Genomic DNA, 17,830 nt, shown 5'->3' with positions numbered 1-17,830 from the left:
AGAGGGAAGTGTGTAATATTAATGGGGCCAACCACTTTTTTCAGTGTAAAAATATTTCTCACTTTTTGTAAAACAAGAAAGAGAAAGAAAGAAACAAAAAAAATTGTAAAAAAATCCATAAAGGAAACAAATAAATCCTTCAGTGATTTTTCTCATTTAATATTACTTCTACTTGTATCAATTGTCTTTGGGACAATGACCATTATGATCATAGTGAAAAGATTGCATTGATTGCAGAATGCCAGGGAAGCTATATTAAAGGTCAATAAGGAAAAGTGGTACATCTCTCTGCTGGATCTATGATTCAGCCTCTTGAGATTACTTCTTAAGAAATTTCCATTGTTTTCTCTTGTATGTAGGAGCACAGATAAGCTGCCACTTTTATAAAAGCACAGCCAAAAACACAGGAAATTCAGTTTCTGAATGCTTTAATGCACCTGTGTTGTTCTAGTCATACAGCATCAGCATAGGCATGGAAGCCTCTGTTCTTCCTTCATTAGCCTGAAGATAGCTGTACTTGCTGATGTGCATGCTGCACTTGGCCAGGTTAGCCGGCTCCAAGGGCTGAAGCTGGGATTCCTAGCTCCAAATGCACATGCTGTACTGCTAGAGCAAAAGTATAGTGCTAGTGCTACGTCTCCAGCTAATCCTCTTCCTTCTCTTGAGAGGAAGCAGCTCGCCTCACCAAATGCACCAATTTGAGTTTAACCATAGAATATAATGTACCAATTTGAGTTTAACCATAGAATATATGTCCCCTCTACTACAAGAAACTGCAGAAACTAATCAAGAGCAATGTGGAACCGTGTGGTGCTAAGGGACATGGTTTTGTGGGGAAATACTAGTATTAGGTGAATGGTTGGACCAGATGATCTTGGAGGTATTTTCCAACCTTGGTAATTCTACGATTTACACCTATGCATGTAGAGCACCATTTCCTCTTGCACCCATCCTGGAGTTACTAAGCAACAGTCATTAATAGTAAATTAACATGCAAATGGCAACCGCTAACTAATTAATACTCTTTGCAAATTGTTTGCATGTGAAGGTCAGGATTTGATTTCAAAGAATCCTATATGATTCCAAGTGCATCCTTTAATGTATGTGCACACCGTATATACATTCTTACTCTCTTAACGTTGGGAATTAGAGATGAAGCTGACTGAACCTAATACACAATGGATGTCTAGGAATGGATTTAAAGTCATATTTTCCTTGATAATCATTAAAACAACAAACTAGTTCCCAGTTCCTAATTCCTAGTTCTTAATTAGAAAGTTCCAAGCCAATGAAGAAATGGGATAAATTTAGCCTATTACTTTCCTCTGACACACAGTAGATCCTGTTATCATCCCAGCTCAGCTCGGTGTAAGCAACTACCAGAGATGCCTGTGTTATAAGTACAGTAATCCTACATCCCAAGAAAAAAGTTCTGTATCTCCAGAAGGTGGCTTAGACTATGTTGGATCCAAACCATACCTGAAGAAGTTAGTACCTCTCCACTGTCTACAAAAGTAGCTTAAAGGGAAGAAGCATCTTAAACTCCACTTAAAATTAGAGGGTGTGAATACCCACTGTGTCTACGAGCCGAATTTCTCTGACAAAGGAAGGTTTGGGAAATCACTTCATTCTGGCTCCAAATGCGAGTAACTTCTTAACAGAAGGAGCTGTTAAAGGAATAGCTCTGCCACTTGAAATAATGGTTGTTTTTCAAAGAATTAATTGCTGCCATCTTGCTTGGCAGTGAGAGCCATTGAAAATAGCTGGTGTGTCTTATATAGCAGCAAATTGAAATGTTTTAGGACTCCTTAGCCTCACCCTCTGATGTCATGCAGAGGTGAGAAGAGACTACAGATAAGTATTTTTTACACTGCAATAAAAAAGTTTAAGTACTAATAACTACTGTTCATTCTGTTGGCAGGATTTTAATACAGTGCCCTTTGTCTTTGATTTTTAGAAGCACGATACTACAACCTGGAGAAAACAACATTTATTCTTTATATAGACATAAAGCAATTCTGTGCATATATTCTAAACATATGCCTCTGCACAGACTGCTGTGCTGGCTGTGCTTCTCTATAAAGTGGACTCTTTAAAATAAACTTTCAGCTTCCAGAGTAATTAGCAAATAAAACACGTGGAAAATGGTTCAGACCATGGTTTCGTATGTGAATAACGTCCTTGTTACAGTTTATATTTATTTTTACTTTTTAAATGTATTTTAGGGATGGTTTGAGGAATTACACCTGTTGCCATGGGGAAACAATGGACTCAAGAAGAACCTTGGGATAATAAAAAACAAGCTAGAAGCTAAAAAGACAGAGTATGGCTATTTTGAAGTGAAAAGTGCGTGTGACTCCCACCATTTAGAGACAGGCTATCAGAAGTCATTAGTTCTCTAATATTTATTTCTAAACTAATTTTCTGTATTTCTGTATTTTCCAATCTTGACGATTTATTCCCCCCTCTGTTTTGCAAAGATGGAACATATCCGTGCAGAACAAAGGAAGTAGGCAGAAATCAGGGTTACTCAGAGGGATGGTGAGGCTGATATTCAGCAGGTGCCAGCCTATTCAAACTTGGGAAGCTGACATTTGGGACATTTAACATGCCTTGTTTTTAGTGCCTGCTCATCTCTAGGGACAAAGGCTCTTCCTGCAGCAGCTGTACCATGACTTTGCTCAAGTTATCATTTCTCTCACAGGAAAAAGTTTGAATGACTATCTGCTACTGAAGAATCCCAAAAGGAATTGCTTACAGTTTCCTGCCCTTTTCTCTACTCAGAGTTTTACTGTACTTCTACCAACATCAGAGACCGTATGCTTTACCTATCAGTTGGTGGGAAAGACATAATTGTTTTATTAAACAGTGAATAATTAAAAAGCAATATGCAAGAGTGTAATAAAATCTGTGCAACCAGCCAATTTTTTGTCAGTGGCAATTCTAATTTCTAGAAAATAAGTAATAAAATGTTTGTTTTCATTATCTACAAGATGATTTGTATGTTATAAAAATAATTCCATATGGCTTTGGGTCAGCAGATAAATATCCATATGAAGAGTTCATGGGAAGGTGATCCAGCTTAGGCACTGAACTGAGAAGTGTTATTCAGGGAAGATAAATTATAGTTTACTTCTTCAGGTCTCTAGCACATTGTGCAGAAATGAGTTTAGTTCCTTTGAGAATATCTGTCATATTCAAGCAGGGAAGAATACCTTAATAGGATGTGCCCATTTCATAATGCATACAAGCGAGATGTCTCCAGAGGAAGGAGAGGAACTGTCTTATGTTTAAAAGTTTCTGAGAACAAGCTTTGATAGGAAAGTTGGAAATCAATTACAGAAACTAATCCACTCAATGAATTATTAGTGTTTGTTAGTAAAGCATCACCAGTGTGCCATAATTTCATTAACTATAACAATATACATGCTTCACTACACCCTAGTCTTCATTTTCTCTAGCAAGAATAGCAGCCAGTTTTTTAAAGCCTGACATGAGTCAATAACTGGCAACCAACCAAATCAAAGGATACAAAAACACTAATCCTAAGGATTTTACTTCCAAAGGAATTTAAACCCAAATGGTACCTATCAGTTGTAATGCTTGACAGGAGCATGTACAAGAATAGCAAAAGCAGCCTACGGATTGAAGTGAGATACTTCCGAGCAGTCCTCAAAAACGCCTGAAAACATTTCCAAAAGGATTTGTTTACGCCAAGAAAAACAGTCTTTTTTCCAAATGTTGCTCAAGGTGCCAAGCACAATACCAACTCCCAGAGACAAGGCCCAAAGCCAGGCACAAGCAGCTCCTGTGTGGACTGGAAATGAGCTGAGAAGCCCAGCCTGGTTTACAGAGCTCATGGTGAGATCGTAATCTCAACCTTCCAACTGCCTGAGACAGTCTAAGGCTCCTTGCTCCAGACCCATTCCTGAGCTTGCCTTGTCTGAATCAATTTCTTGTTCTGAGCAGAAACAAGGGGGTGATTTGACATGCAAACAGCACAGCTCTGCAGCAGCAAGCACATGAAAGATAATAAGCACAGCAATGTAAAGTAAGCATCAGAGTTAGCTTTGCATTTTGAGCAAGGACATAGCTACTGTGTGCAGCATTCCAACACAGAGCACATCTGATAGAGAAGGAGACGAGGACAGAAACACTCCATGATGCCTTCTCCAACCATACTGTACCAAAAGAGGTGTCTGATTGCCTATGTGTAGAGCAGTGGCAAAGCACAACATACCTCTCTCCTTTTTAGCCTTCTGTATCCCCTATAGAAGTTTAGAATGAGCTGCAGAAAATTGCTCATATCCTCCCCCAGCATCCCCTGCCTCCCTGACTGCAGTTACACCATCCCTTGCAAAGATTTTGTAATGCCTCCAGTCATAATAAGAGAGGAAACAAATTATTACTTCCCCAGCACATCAGCAGAAGAAGCACCACTGGTTTCTCTGCAGGTGCTGCATATCTGTGCCTTCATTAAAGTTACAGTGGAAATTTCACCCTGCTGAAGTCATCAGGAGTTTGGCATGCATTTCATCCCCTGCAAATGACTGTTACACCTTCTGAAAACACTGGCTAATATCTCAGCATCCCCAGGCTAGTGGAGCCAAGAATTTCTAGTTAGGAGATTATCTTACAGACAGATTAAGAGGTTTTAGTAAAAAAAAAAAGTTACTTCAGTGGGGACCGTTCAGTAAAGAACGCTCCGTAAAACGTGAACAAAAGCTCCCTCTCCATACCAGGGACTGCCCTTATGCGATCACACATGGAATGTCTCCAGATGACTCGCAAAAGCTCAGAGGCAAAGTGCTCGATAGCAAACACATGGCTGGGCTGGGCACGGCCCGGCTCACAGCGCGTTTGTCCAGCTGCGTGCTGGCTGTGGGCACACGTCCCTGGAGAGGCTGCACAACATTGCACAGCCTTTGTCCGCAAGGCCTCCTCCTCTCTGGGCTTCTCTCAAAGGTCCCCAGCTCTACAAGTCCATGTGTTACCTTATCCCAGGTGTTCTGGATACATCAGACATTTTAAAACACTGTGGCGTTCTGATGGAACATTCTTACCCACAAGCACGCAAATATTTAAAAGAAAATATATTTTTCAAACATATGCAGCAGTGATTTGGCATCTTTATGTTAAAACTAACTAATTTTATGGTGTTACCTTCTGGCTGATGCTCATGACAATTTAGAGTCTGCAGTTACAGTCCATTATAAAAGGGAAGGGCTGCAAGAGTGTGTTAACAGCCTATTTGGGATATAAAGCATCATGCAGTACACGGATTTAAATTCAGGTGCAGTATAAGGTCAGCCTTGAGTTGTATGTATAATATGTTTGTCAGGCACCCCATGTGTAAAACTGACAGCTCTAACCTAGTTGCCACAGGCTGTTTTATACAGTTGGGAATATTATGTCTTTTTGGCTTCGGTGATGTACACTTGAAAAGAAAATTGTTTTATTTTGAGGAAACTTGGAAAGGCAGAGACTATTGCAGTAATGAAACACAACATATACTTTCTAGCTAAAAGGGCTACTTGGAATTAATTAACATAGCTCATGCCACAATTACACGCAATACCTCCACATTAATAATAACAATAATAAAAGAATAAAGAAGCTCACATAATCCAGATCTCCTTTTGTACAGATTTGACACGTGTGATGCCTGTCTTTGCTTTGCTACATCACAAACGTGAGCCGAATGCTTTGAGCACTCCAGTCCCTGCTCAGTGTACAACTGAGTGCAGAGCAGGGAGCCAGCAGTGCTCACAGCTCACTGCCTCCTGCAGCACTTGAACCACGTGTTTTCTGCAGGATCCTGAAGTGCACACTGTGCCCTGATTAAGGGATTAATTTTCCCTTGATAACTTTAAGACACAAGTTGTTTTCCCCTTCACACTGTCATCTTGTGGAGCTGGCAAGCTGCGGCCCGACCGATTCCTAGCTCAGCATTCAGTAAGTTTTGTTTTGTCCTTGTTTTATACTCAGCCAGCTATAGCAAGGACAGAATAACCCAGTCACTGAGCAAAACACAAGCAGTTTGAGGCAGGGCAGTGCTCTAGTCCAAACGATTTGAATTTAAACACCAGCCCACTTCTCACATACAGCAATCCTGCCTTTCAGAAAGAAAGGGGTAACAGAAAGGGTAGCTCAGAAGAGTATGTCAGCAAAGAAACCGAATCATACAGTAGCAATGTAGTTTGCCACAGCCGTACAATGAACCCGGAACAACATTTTTTCCTAATCTATGACCTCAACAGAAAGCCTGCTGTCCTACAGTACGTGCAGCCAGCAGGCTGAATCAGAGGAGGAATACCGAGCAACAACTGCAGAAATTACAAAACCATGGGCCCTGAAGAGAACTCACCAGTGAGTTGGTGCTATGATACTGTCTCTCCATTATGCCCTACAGCTTTCTTCCAGAGAACAACAGTGCTGTTCCCCATCATTTCTCCCACACTTTCTCAGAAGAAATAGCTGTTGATTTATCAGGCCATTGCACACTGATATAAGAAGTTCAGCTCTTCTTAGAGTGGTCTGAAGATACCAACATTTTTTCATTAGCACTCCTGGGAGTCAGTTTCTCAGCTGGTGCAAAACAACACTCAGTAATGTCAAATGGAGACATGCCAGTTTACATCACCTGTGGATTTTACAGCTGTATTTCTTATATAAATGTTCTCAGTAACTTTCAGTCACCTCTCTAAAAGGTGCAATTCAGGCTGAATATTTATCATCCTGCCATATTTCTTATCTTCATTTTAAATTGGAATGGAACATAACAAGCTGTCTGCAGAGTAATCAATTACTATATAAACATTACTTTAGCATACAATACAGTACTTATCTCTGTTCTCTTTAATTAAATCCGTGGTGTATGTTGTCATTTGTCTATGCAGAATAAGTGTTCTCAACAATCAGAAAGTTAACTCCAGTAATTAAATCTTTGGTTTTAGAACAAATTAGGTAACAGGTTAAATTAGCCTGATTTTCTTCAGATGGTTTTCTCATTTCCCATATGGCTGCAGAACACTCATTTTTGCCCATCAACACCTCTGATGCACAGTCTGTGTTACTGATCTGAACAAGCAAAATTCAGCACTCACCTGTAATGATGGAAAAAATATTTATAATATATAAGAAAGGCCGCCTTTATGGACTGTATTTATCTTCTCATGATGAAGAATATTATAAATCTAATGTTTTACTGAATATATGAATTTTTAAGCTGGGAGGATCACACACAGGCACTAAGATACAATACACTTTGCACCATTAGTCAAGGGCAAAAGTATGAACAAGACACTCAGAATAGAGCTGAGAGTGATGATTTCAAACATTTAAATGAGCAAATATTTAGATTTGAATTGCTAATGTGTACAGATATATAAAACAAGTATAAATATGAAATTTAAGGGTCATATGTTTAGCTGTTGCAAATCATTAAAGGTCCTTCTACATCAGAGAAAACAGGCATATGTCAGCAAAGTGTCTCGTCCTATGGTTTGAAGGGAGAGGCAGTGTGCTGCTGGCTGGGCAATGACTTTTAGGAAAATGCAGCCAAATCCAAGTTTTCCTACTACTGAGAAAGCTCTTGCAAGGTATTTTAAGTGAAGAGTCTGATCATTAAACTTAAGAACCACTTAGAAGTGGGATGTCCAGACAGCAATACATAACAACGTTCTTCAACTGAGTCATTCTGCCCCAGTTCAGAGAAACTGCCCAAATGATGCAGCAGCCCAGGATGCTGCACTGAAATCAATGAAAAATGAATGACGCATCTAACTACTGATCATACAGGTTTAGGATCTCATTCTGCTCCCTGATATATTCAGGCCTTGGCTCACTATTGTATGTGAAGCAGTTTGTTCCTAAGGTCACGGGGAGCTGCACTGGATGATCTTTAGAGGTCCCCTCCAACCTCTACAATTCTCTGATTCTGTGATTCAGTGATTCAAATGCTGTGCTATACCCAAAATAATCCAACCTTGGACTATCAGAAGCAGTAACAAGTACAGCAGTGGCTGGAAAACATTGCCTGAATTTTTGTCAATGCACTTTGCAGGTATGACATTTTCCTCTTGTGTAACATTTATAACAGTACAGTCACTCCACAGAGTTAGTGCATGTTCTTGAGAGAGAGATGTGGAAAATGTGTTGTGTTCTGTGGTAGGGCCCATGGGCACTGATATAATTTCCCTGCATCACAACAAGGCTTCTGTAATATCACAGCAGAAACTACGTTTGAGCTGGAGTTAGCACAGCCATCACAACACGGGTACAATGCTGTCATTTCAATTTTTCACGCTTTTTTCCTGAGGAAAGTCTTATCTCCCAAGTCTAATAGTATCAGCTAATAACCGTCGACAGTTGCAACAATGGAAAATGTACTGGAAGAAAAAGGAATGAGTTGCACTGATGAAGCCAAAGTACACATTCGTGGTCCAACCCCACATTGAGGGAGTGGGGCAAGAAGGACATAAAAAGCTCTTCTGATCTGCTACCTAAAGGAAAACCAGGAAGCCACACTGTTCATTCTTCATAGGGAAGTCACTTAAAAATAATATCAGAGTGACTCAAAGTTTTAGGGTTATGAAACCAAAATGAACAAAAGAGTGAAAATATCTTCGGTTTAAATATTCACATCTCAAATGAATTGACATTTGGAAGTGCATTTTTTTGGTTTAAATTAAAATTTTTCCTACAGAGAACAGCTGTTTTCCTTACATAAATAATTAAAACAATTGAACCATCAAAAATACAAGCTTTGACAGGAAATTTTCATTTTTATTGAACATATATGGATATGGCATGATTGAGAATTGGCCCTAATGAACTTGCTGGGGTATTACAAAAATGAATAGCAAAGTCACATAGCACATTAAGTGTCTCTGCACGTCTGTTTTCCATATCAAATTCTACTGGTACTTTTATTTGTGCAAACTCATTATCTGTTCCTGGAGTTGTGCTCATGAGAAAAAGATTCCATAATTGATCAGTACAAGGGACAATACAGCGGAACCTCCTTGGAAAAGTTTAATGTATTGCAAGATCTCTTTCACTAAGCATCTTTTTGACCTGCCTCCTCTTTCTTACCCCTTATTAAGAAATTCTAAAGGAGAAAGAACAAGATCAGCCCCATGGAAAGCGCACAAATGAAGGAGCTCGCAGAAGGCAGCGCCACCTGTGCATACCAAATTGCATTTCCAAGCAATCTGCTTAGCCAGTAATGGAACGTAGCGGGGAATACAACCTTATACCATCTTTTCTTCAAGGACCTTGTTGTGCTATAAAAGCATAAATTTATTAAACCTCGTAACACCTGTAAGAGGCAGGTAAAAGATCTGGGACTACTTTACCTGTCTTTGATCAGGAGCCACAGCAGCTGTTTAACAGTAGATTGCAGCATTTCACATCTGAGAAGGAAAAGAAGGGAAAGAATTAATATGCCCAATGGAATACTTGAGGGAATTTAATTCAGACTGATCCTGTATTCTTACACAAACTGTTCCAAAAGCTTTATAATTCATAGGTACTTAGGGTCTCTGTTTTATATACCATCCGTTCCTCTGGAAGGCACTGCTGACCATACCACTGGGGCGCAGCTTCTGCTCCAGCTCACAGACAGGCACTGCTCATTCTAAAACCAATTAGGCCTTCCTGTGGAAGTGGGTGTACTGCATCTGATTATTTTGTCAGTTATCTCTCTTTGTGAGTTGCAAACGGATTCTTGTGTCAGCTACAACAACTCTTCACAGTGCAAAAACACCAGCTTAGAACAATGGAAATAACGACTGGTATCTGCATGCTTAGAATGTCCCTTAATTATTCTCCAAATAAACTTTACACAGATTGACTTCAGTAGTTAAGGTTTAACAATAATTAAGAAAAATATGTAAACAAAATTAGATGTGTGTGAATATTTAGGCTATCCTCATACTATTCATTCCTTGCTGCATAAGATGAAAAACTATATGATGTCTTTCATAAAAAAATTGATTGTAAACTGTAATGCACACATAAAAATGTTTGCCAGCTGCCAAAATTATTCTCCGATGATGCTAAATAATATTCATTGTCATTTTTACTTAGTATATTAAACTAATAAATTTGGAGATGAAATACTACATAATGCAAAAGGAAATATGTTTATTTTTCTAATAACTTCTATGTTTTTTAATCAGTTCAATGTGAATTCAATATAGCCAATCTTCTCTTGCTACTGCTTTAGTTATTGAAATCAATTCTTCAAAAGGGAAGGGAATAAAAAAACAAAGGAGAGTGTAAATGTCTGAGTTGCAATCAATGGAAATAATTCCACAGTCCACTCCCACTCCTGAGAATCAAAGCAGCTGTGGGCTCTGCTTTCAGACCTCTGCAAAGCTAAAAGTTGTCTCCCAGAAAAGCACTCAGAAGTGACGTGGTTTTGATACTGGTGGGTGCAATTCAGACCGGTCAGTTAGCAAATTTGCCTGGCTGTTTAAAGCACTTCTGATGACTTCTTTGGCCCTCATGGTATTCTCATACATAAATGCAAAATTCTTACCTAAGTTCATAACCAAGACAATATGAATCCTATCTCTCATAGTTGTTATCTACTAAGAAACTATAAACCAGTGGCAGACATTACATAGAAGAGACAAAGAGCTTTCACAATTTCCTACTGTTGGAAAAGATAGTTGATTGCTCATGATTTGTTATGACTATGATGCAAAACAATTTTCAGTGACCAAGAAACAACTCCACTCAGCTAACTACTGGACTTGGTGTAATGGTTGTTGAATCACAAGACAGCCAAGTTCATACTCCGTCACTTAAATGGAAACTTGAGAATGGTAGAGAGAAATTACAGTCAAATATAATTTTTTTGACATTTTTTTTTTTGACCAGAACATCTCTAGAAGAAATTTGCTTTCTCATCCTTTTCTCAATGTCTGTATATCAGTAGCTTTTGATAGTTTACATCACCGGTTGATCCTATGCTGTTTCTACTAGGGAAAGGACATTAGCTCTTCCTTACGAGGAAGAAAATATGTCTGTTCTTTATAATAATTAAACAAAAGTACCAAAAGGATTAGATATATCACATTGCAACATTCGTGTTCAGATTGGAGCAGCAGGGGAGTGATGTGAGTAGGATCTGCATGGCTCTGGAGTGGCAAGATACTAGGTGCAAGACCGCGTACTCTGTCTGCTTATTTTGCTAATTGAGGACATGACATAGCAGAATAGTATTGATTTGCCTTTGATTTTTCCTGTCTCTTGTATTGTTTCAGAATTTTCCCATTCATACAGAAAACAGCTCCGGCAGCAGAAACCTCACAGACGTCAGATCCGAAGCAAGAAGTAACAGAATTAGCTCTACCAACCTTACCCAAATGAGGATTCCCTCTAGCACAAGGTGTATTCTCAAGGTGTCAATCTGGCCAGTTAAGTTCATTTTGTACTGACTGAACTTAATGGACTGGAAAATCTATATTCAGTATAAGCAATTCTTATTCAAACCTAGAAGGAAAAAAATATTTATTCTGCCTTTTTGAATCCATCATCAAAATTCATGTGAGATTTTTGCAAATTTGCCATAGCGTATAATGCTTCTTTCCCAGTGTGATGCCATTTGAGAGATTATAAAGAATTTCTGAAAAATAATATAAAAGTATTATAAACAAAACCATTTATGCTTCCTCCCCAGTATGCCATTACAGTCCAGAAAGGGTATTTAGGGACTTTTGTCACTTTCCTTCACGGAGTCCCAAATTTGTTCTCATTTTCCTTCAAATCTATTAGTAAGTCGAGAGTTAGCCTGCCAGATGTTCATCTACAATTTGCTGCTTGAAAGCATCTGAAGCCCAGAGTGAAAGTCTTGGATCAAACATTCTTGGCTGAAGTAATTTGGCTAGGGAACAAGCCATCCACCTGGGGAGAGCTTTCCTAACAATAATGGAAAAGATCAAGTGACTGAAGACCTGATCACCTAGCAGCAATCATTATCAGAAACGTGCAAAATACAGTGAAGATAGGAAGAAACTTCCAGGCACTGAATGCACTGGTTCAGAAACATTCAGCAGCTGCAATGTTCAGGAGCTATTTTCAATACGCTTTGGCAGGGAGGTTGACACTAAGCATTGCAAAACAGCTGCAAGGTGGAGGGGAACACATGCAAAAAAGATTTAAAAAAAAAAAAAAGGCAGAAACACAAGAGACTGTGCTGTGTAAGGTTCAAGTGATTAGCACTGATACTTTCCTGAAATGCTGAAATATCACCTTTAATAGAAATAGCATCCCTGAGTGAGTTTGTCTTCACAGACCCTGTTTACTGATTAATGTTCAACTTCCTTTATGCATTGCAGGCACTTTTGACATTTGTAGCATGTGAAAGTTAGTTGCACTCACAGTTTGCACTTGAAGGCATCCTCACCCCTGAGAGTTTTCCCGAGAAAAAGCAACCTCTTCCTTCATACAGAAGTGTGATTGTTGAGTGGAGTACAATGAGATGATTTCAGCTGAATGGGTGTCTTTTAGATGTAGACTCTTACATCTTCTACACTGAGTTCTTAATTTCTTTTTGTGATAGCAGAAGCCTGAGTCTATTTATTCAATTACCATGTGCCAGAGCCTACAGGCTTTGCATACTTCTGCCTAACTAAAATAACTCGCTCCACTGCTGAAATCTAATTGAAAGAGTTCTGTGCAGTCCCATTATGAATTATTCTGTGTTATGCTTGGAAGGCTAGAGGTTGGGAAACTGGTTATATCAGCAAAGCTGGCATCTGATTTTATTAGCTTACACTGTAATTGCTTTACATATGATGGGCCTGATACTATTACTACTGCTCAGAGAATACCCACTGTCTTTGTGTCAGAGCTGTCAGTTCTACTTTGGGAGCTTATGGCTCTGTGATCCTGCACATCGTTCTCCTATCCAGTCTACAATGAACAGTACTACAATGAGTATCTGGCTGACAAAAATGTCTCAACCAGTCAACATAGGACAAAGAGCCATGTGTATGTCTTATAGGAGAAATGCTTCCACCAGTCTACCCTAGCCTAGTCTAGAATTGGCCTACTCCATTTTGGACTGCTCTTGATCATTACAGTCCTTCCATTTCTTTGGAAGGGCTAGGTATGACAAACAGATGTGGTTAGGATGAGCAGATGCCATTTTGCCCAGGAGGAACAGTGCTGTCCTAAGATGCAACAGTTATTTAGGAAAAGCAAGGCTTGTCTGTCTTCATAACACCATGAATGTCTCCAGGAATGGGGAATCCACCACCTCTCTGGGCAGCCTGTTCTTTGCTTCATTTTCCTTATCATAAAAAACCTTTTTTCTTATATCCAATCCAAATCTCCCCTCTTTGTTTTTGAAACCATTTCGCCTTGTCCTGTCACAACAGATCCTGCTAAAAAGTCTGTCCCCTTCTTTCTGATAGCCCTTATTTCCTTGCTTTGACTATAGTAATTATGTTTCATAATCCAGGCACCCTTTTTAGCTCAAGGAAAGGAATCAGAATTCTCAAGGATTTCTGCAGGCAATCTCAAATTATAGCTGGAAGGCACATTATTCTATTAGTTTCTTAACAGTGTTCTCCAATTCTGTATAATATTTACAGCTGTCTTTTCCCTCTTTTAAATTCACTGAGCTTCTGCGGCTGGCATACCACGAAAAAGAACATAGCAAGCATTTCAAGAAAAATTGTGAACTTTAGTCCTCTCCTTGCTTCCACAGTTAAGGAGATCACAGTGTTCCTTCTTCTGGAGCCTCAGATGATGTGCACGAGGTCTCTTCACGTGCCGTTGACTGAGCTAAAGCTGACATAGCTCCTGGGGATCTAGACCACTAGACCATAACACCAGTACTAAGAATCACAGCAGGAATCACTATCAAACACCCCCTAGCAGGTCAACCCAAATCCTCTCAAATTAATTGGATAAAAATAGTGTGATTGTTCAAAATACATTGCATTCTGTATGAGCTCTCCAGCTCCTTTCAAGAATTTTTCTTTGAAAGTATACACAAAAGTATAAAGTTACTGGCATCTTTAATAGATTGTCACTCAGTTTGTTCTGTCTTCTATTGAATGCTTATGAATTATTTTGATGTAGTAAACATACAATGGTTTCAGTAAGAAAAAAAGGCAAATCATGAATGTTTTTTTAGGCAACAGTTATGAAACAGTTTGTCATAAATCAGATAACTTGCTGTGGAACATAGGTTGCTTACAATGCATACTCTACAAAAATGTTATATAGGTGTGGTATTAGCACACCTTACTACGTTGTTTACCATTTCTTCTATTGTAGGAGGTAGAAGGAGGAGGTAGAAGACACCAATAAAACTAGTGTACATTTTATTTGATGCTAGGTACTTGTGGAATACTACTTTAAATATGAAGTTTCTATCTATCCTAGGATTGTTCAGCTTTGAGGGGTTTTTTTTTTTTTTTTCATGCTTTACTATACAATTTTATGATAGCAAATTCTTCTGGAAGACATAAAATAATTGAGCTGGTCAGGCTGCCATGATTTGCTACAAAAACATGTTCTAATGGGATACAAATTGCTGACTGATCTTGAGGAAGAAGGCATAATTACATAAACAATGCAGTATTTCCAATGAAGTCTTAGACCAGGATTGAGAAAAATGAGTTTTCAGGGTACCAGCAACACCCTATGATCTGATGGCAATGGCTGGCAAAGAACTGTATTATCCCCTGAGAAAGAACAACATGCCTGAATCCAGAAAGATGTCTTTCTCCATAGCAAGGCATTGATGGCAATATCATCAACTATGCTAAAACCACGCTAAAGAACATTGATCTGAAAGTGCTCTTAAGATAGTTGGCCATCTAGATATCACGTAGTAGTAAACTACAAAGTATGTTCATTGCTTCTTAGTACGCATCGCTACTGAATATATCCACATCCCAGAATTTTCTTTTTACAGAGCTTATGTATTTTATTGTGGGAGTAATGTAACAAGTGAATAAAGGTACTCCATCTTCTGTGCCACTTCAATGCAATAAGATTTGCTCTAAGAAGGGGAACAGTTCTAGCCTCCATCCCACTGTTAAGATTCAGACTCTGTTCCAGGTTTGCTTATCTGATAAAAAGCTGCTTTATCAGGAGTCCGATATGAATGCATAAATCCTAGAAATGTGCTCAGAAAAGTTCACACTATTCAACTAAAAACATGAAACAGAGCACAAAGGGAGGATAATCCTTTCAGGATAAAATATGATTTCTGTGCTTCCTTCGGAAAGAGTAACAACTAACCACAATCTCAAGGGAAATTGTAAATTCACCAGGGAACACACAAGATAGCTGAAAACTTTAATATTTGAATTAAAAGATTTTAACAAATTAAATATTCACAATAATTCTGTTGCTGATTTAGGCCTTTGCATTGTAACTATGTTAGACTCTAGCACAGAGATAAACAAGCAATGAACTGGAGACCTCTGGACCTAAATATATCAGCTATTTCTTCTCGAGTTTAATGACCAACCCTGTAGCTAAAAGCGGTAACAGCATATCATCTGTGGATTGGGACCTGAGAGGATAAGGAAAGGTACTGACTACTGGCCAATAAACACTTAATCATGTCTATCCATCTCTCTCAGGGTTTTATACTGCCGTCCATCACTGTACTATCTGAGCGCCTTCATGTAAAATCAATAGCAATAGTGAATTCTCCAGAGAATATCACAGAAACTCTAGCACATCTTCTCCTCTGGGTCAAACTTTGTGTTTGCATAGCCATATAGTCATGCTCTTTGATTTTAATGAGACTATTCTTAAGAGCTATATTAAGGAAGCTTCCTGTAATGATACAAGCCTTAAACTAGTCCTCCAAATATTGCTGCTGACAAGAAGGAACATGTTCAGATGCTATCATCTTTTCTTAGACTTACAAAAATTCACCCAGAATATGACTCAAAAAATCCTGAAAAAGCTGAAACACTTTCTCTGAGTTCCCCAATTAATTCTTTCAGAGAAATGAAGCTGAAATGGAATTCAGCACTGATTTGCGCCAAACGCTTAGCAATATTTCTACAGAATGTCAATATTTAGAGTAGCTTTGTTGCACCAATGCAGAGACTCACACAGCACCTTTCGGTACTTTCCTTCACTTAGTTTGAACATTTGATGAACAAATGATTTCATAGTTTGCCCATCAGCTGCACCCTCTTCATCATTTATTATCAAAAAAGGGAAGAGACAGATCTAAAAATGCTCTCAAAAAGAGCTGTCTCATTTAATAGAGGAAGCAATTTACTGTATCTCCCATTTACATCCTTTGTCAGTGTTAATCCTGTATCATCGTACCTAAATGATGCTACTGTCGTCTGCTGTCATATTGATGTCTGCACTCCATTTCTCAGCACACTCAATGCATCACATCAGTTAAGAACACACATATTTACATGTACATATAGACTCATTTTCATTTAGTATCTTTTGTCAGACTGAGGTACCAATATGCTAACTCTTAATGAGATTATATTTAAATACAATTCTGATTTTCAACAAATATAACATTATTTCATTTCTCTAAGTCCCCAGATGTTAATGATCCCCTAGAAAATCAATCAAGATGCCTGTCAGGAAAAGGGTGGGCAAATAACTACACCAATAAAATATGTACTTCTACTCTTTTCAGCTCACTGAGAGATGGCAGCAAAGAGCTCCTCCCCTAAGTTTCAGAGCTGTCACAGTTTGATACCTGTATTTTGTGAACACACAGCTAGATATCATTTCAGATGCATAACTGAAAGCTCAAAAAAAACCAAAACAACAACAACAAAAAAACCCTGAAAGTTTTCTTCATGAGGCAAGGTTTTGTCTCTTGCTATTGCCATGTTCGAGGAGCAGGTTAATATGACCATTGATACGTTAAAAAAAACCCACCCTCCTGAGCCTCCATGGCCTGGCATGCTGTGAGGCAGGCTAGTGTCAGTGGGAATGATACCCAAAGGAAGGCTGTGGCAGCACCATACAGAGCTGTGTTTGATTCATATAAAACAAGGAATAATGTACACATGTGTTGGACAATGAATCACCCCAGACCTTAGAAGAATAGCCTTGAACTCAATCTTACTCTGAATGTTCTCTATATTACCATATGCTGGACATTGGGGATCTGCATTTTCAGTGATAACAAAAAACAAAACAAACAAACAAACAAAAAAAAAACGGTTTGAGACAAGACATGAGTACAAGGTATCTCAGCTTCTTACTGACCAGCTGCAAAACATATGCCAACTCAGAGGGTTGAACAAAGTTCATTTCTACAATTCCATGTGACTATACATTTCAGATTTGAAATAACAGTTGCTTGACTTCAGAAGTGTTCTCTGAACTCACAGACTATTTTACAGCTCCAAAGACTATTTGACAGTTGTTTTCTTGCAGTTAAATGTCCAGTCTAAAATAAACTGAGCTTAATTTCCAATTACATCAGGAATAAAAAGGAAATGAATTTCAGTTTATTGCCATGAATATAGGTTTTCATTAACAACAAAGTTGAAGTGTAATATGTAGATCACAGTGATCATTGAGGCAGTAGAAAGCTCATAGTTGAAAGAACTAGGCTTGTAGACTGTGAATAACTGCAGTTCTGCACATTATTTCAAGAACAATCCAATAAAGCCTAAGTGGATGAATAATAATGGGAGACTGAATGGAAACTATTTAAAACTCACTGTCCCCAAGTAAAAAGTACACACCCTTAATAAAAATTAGAACAAAACCTCCCAGCTTCAGGTTTTTGAGCTATCTGACTACTGCATCAAAACTCTCCAATACCCAACACCTCCCCCTTTCATAGATG

The 17,830-nt window shown here is 38.6% G+C and overlaps 1 protein-coding gene across 3 annotated transcripts in view; it reads right to left on the bottom strand.

Annotated features, from left to right (window-relative positions):
* Positions 1-17,830, bottom strand: part of FAM19A1 (family with sequence similarity 19 member A1, C-C motif chemokine like) — a 300,399-nt gene that overhangs the window by 273,281 nt on the left and 9,288 nt on the right. For all 3 annotated transcript variants that reach the window (XM_021409372.1, XM_021409365.1, XM_021409369.1), the window contains exon 2: positions 9,360-9,416. The gene's annotated coding sequence lies outside the window, so the exon portion shown is untranslated. The remainder of the gene's footprint in view (positions 1-9,359; positions 9,417-17,830) is intronic.

Source organism: Numida meleagris, chromosome 11 (genome assembly GCF_002078875.1).
Source record: "Numida meleagris isolate 19003 breed g44 Domestic line chromosome 11, NumMel1.0, whole genome shotgun sequence".
In the NCBI taxonomy this organism is placed as follows: Eukaryota; Metazoa; Chordata; class Aves; order Galliformes; family Numididae; genus Numida; species Numida meleagris.
This window is presented reverse-complemented; position numbering and strand designations above follow the sequence as displayed.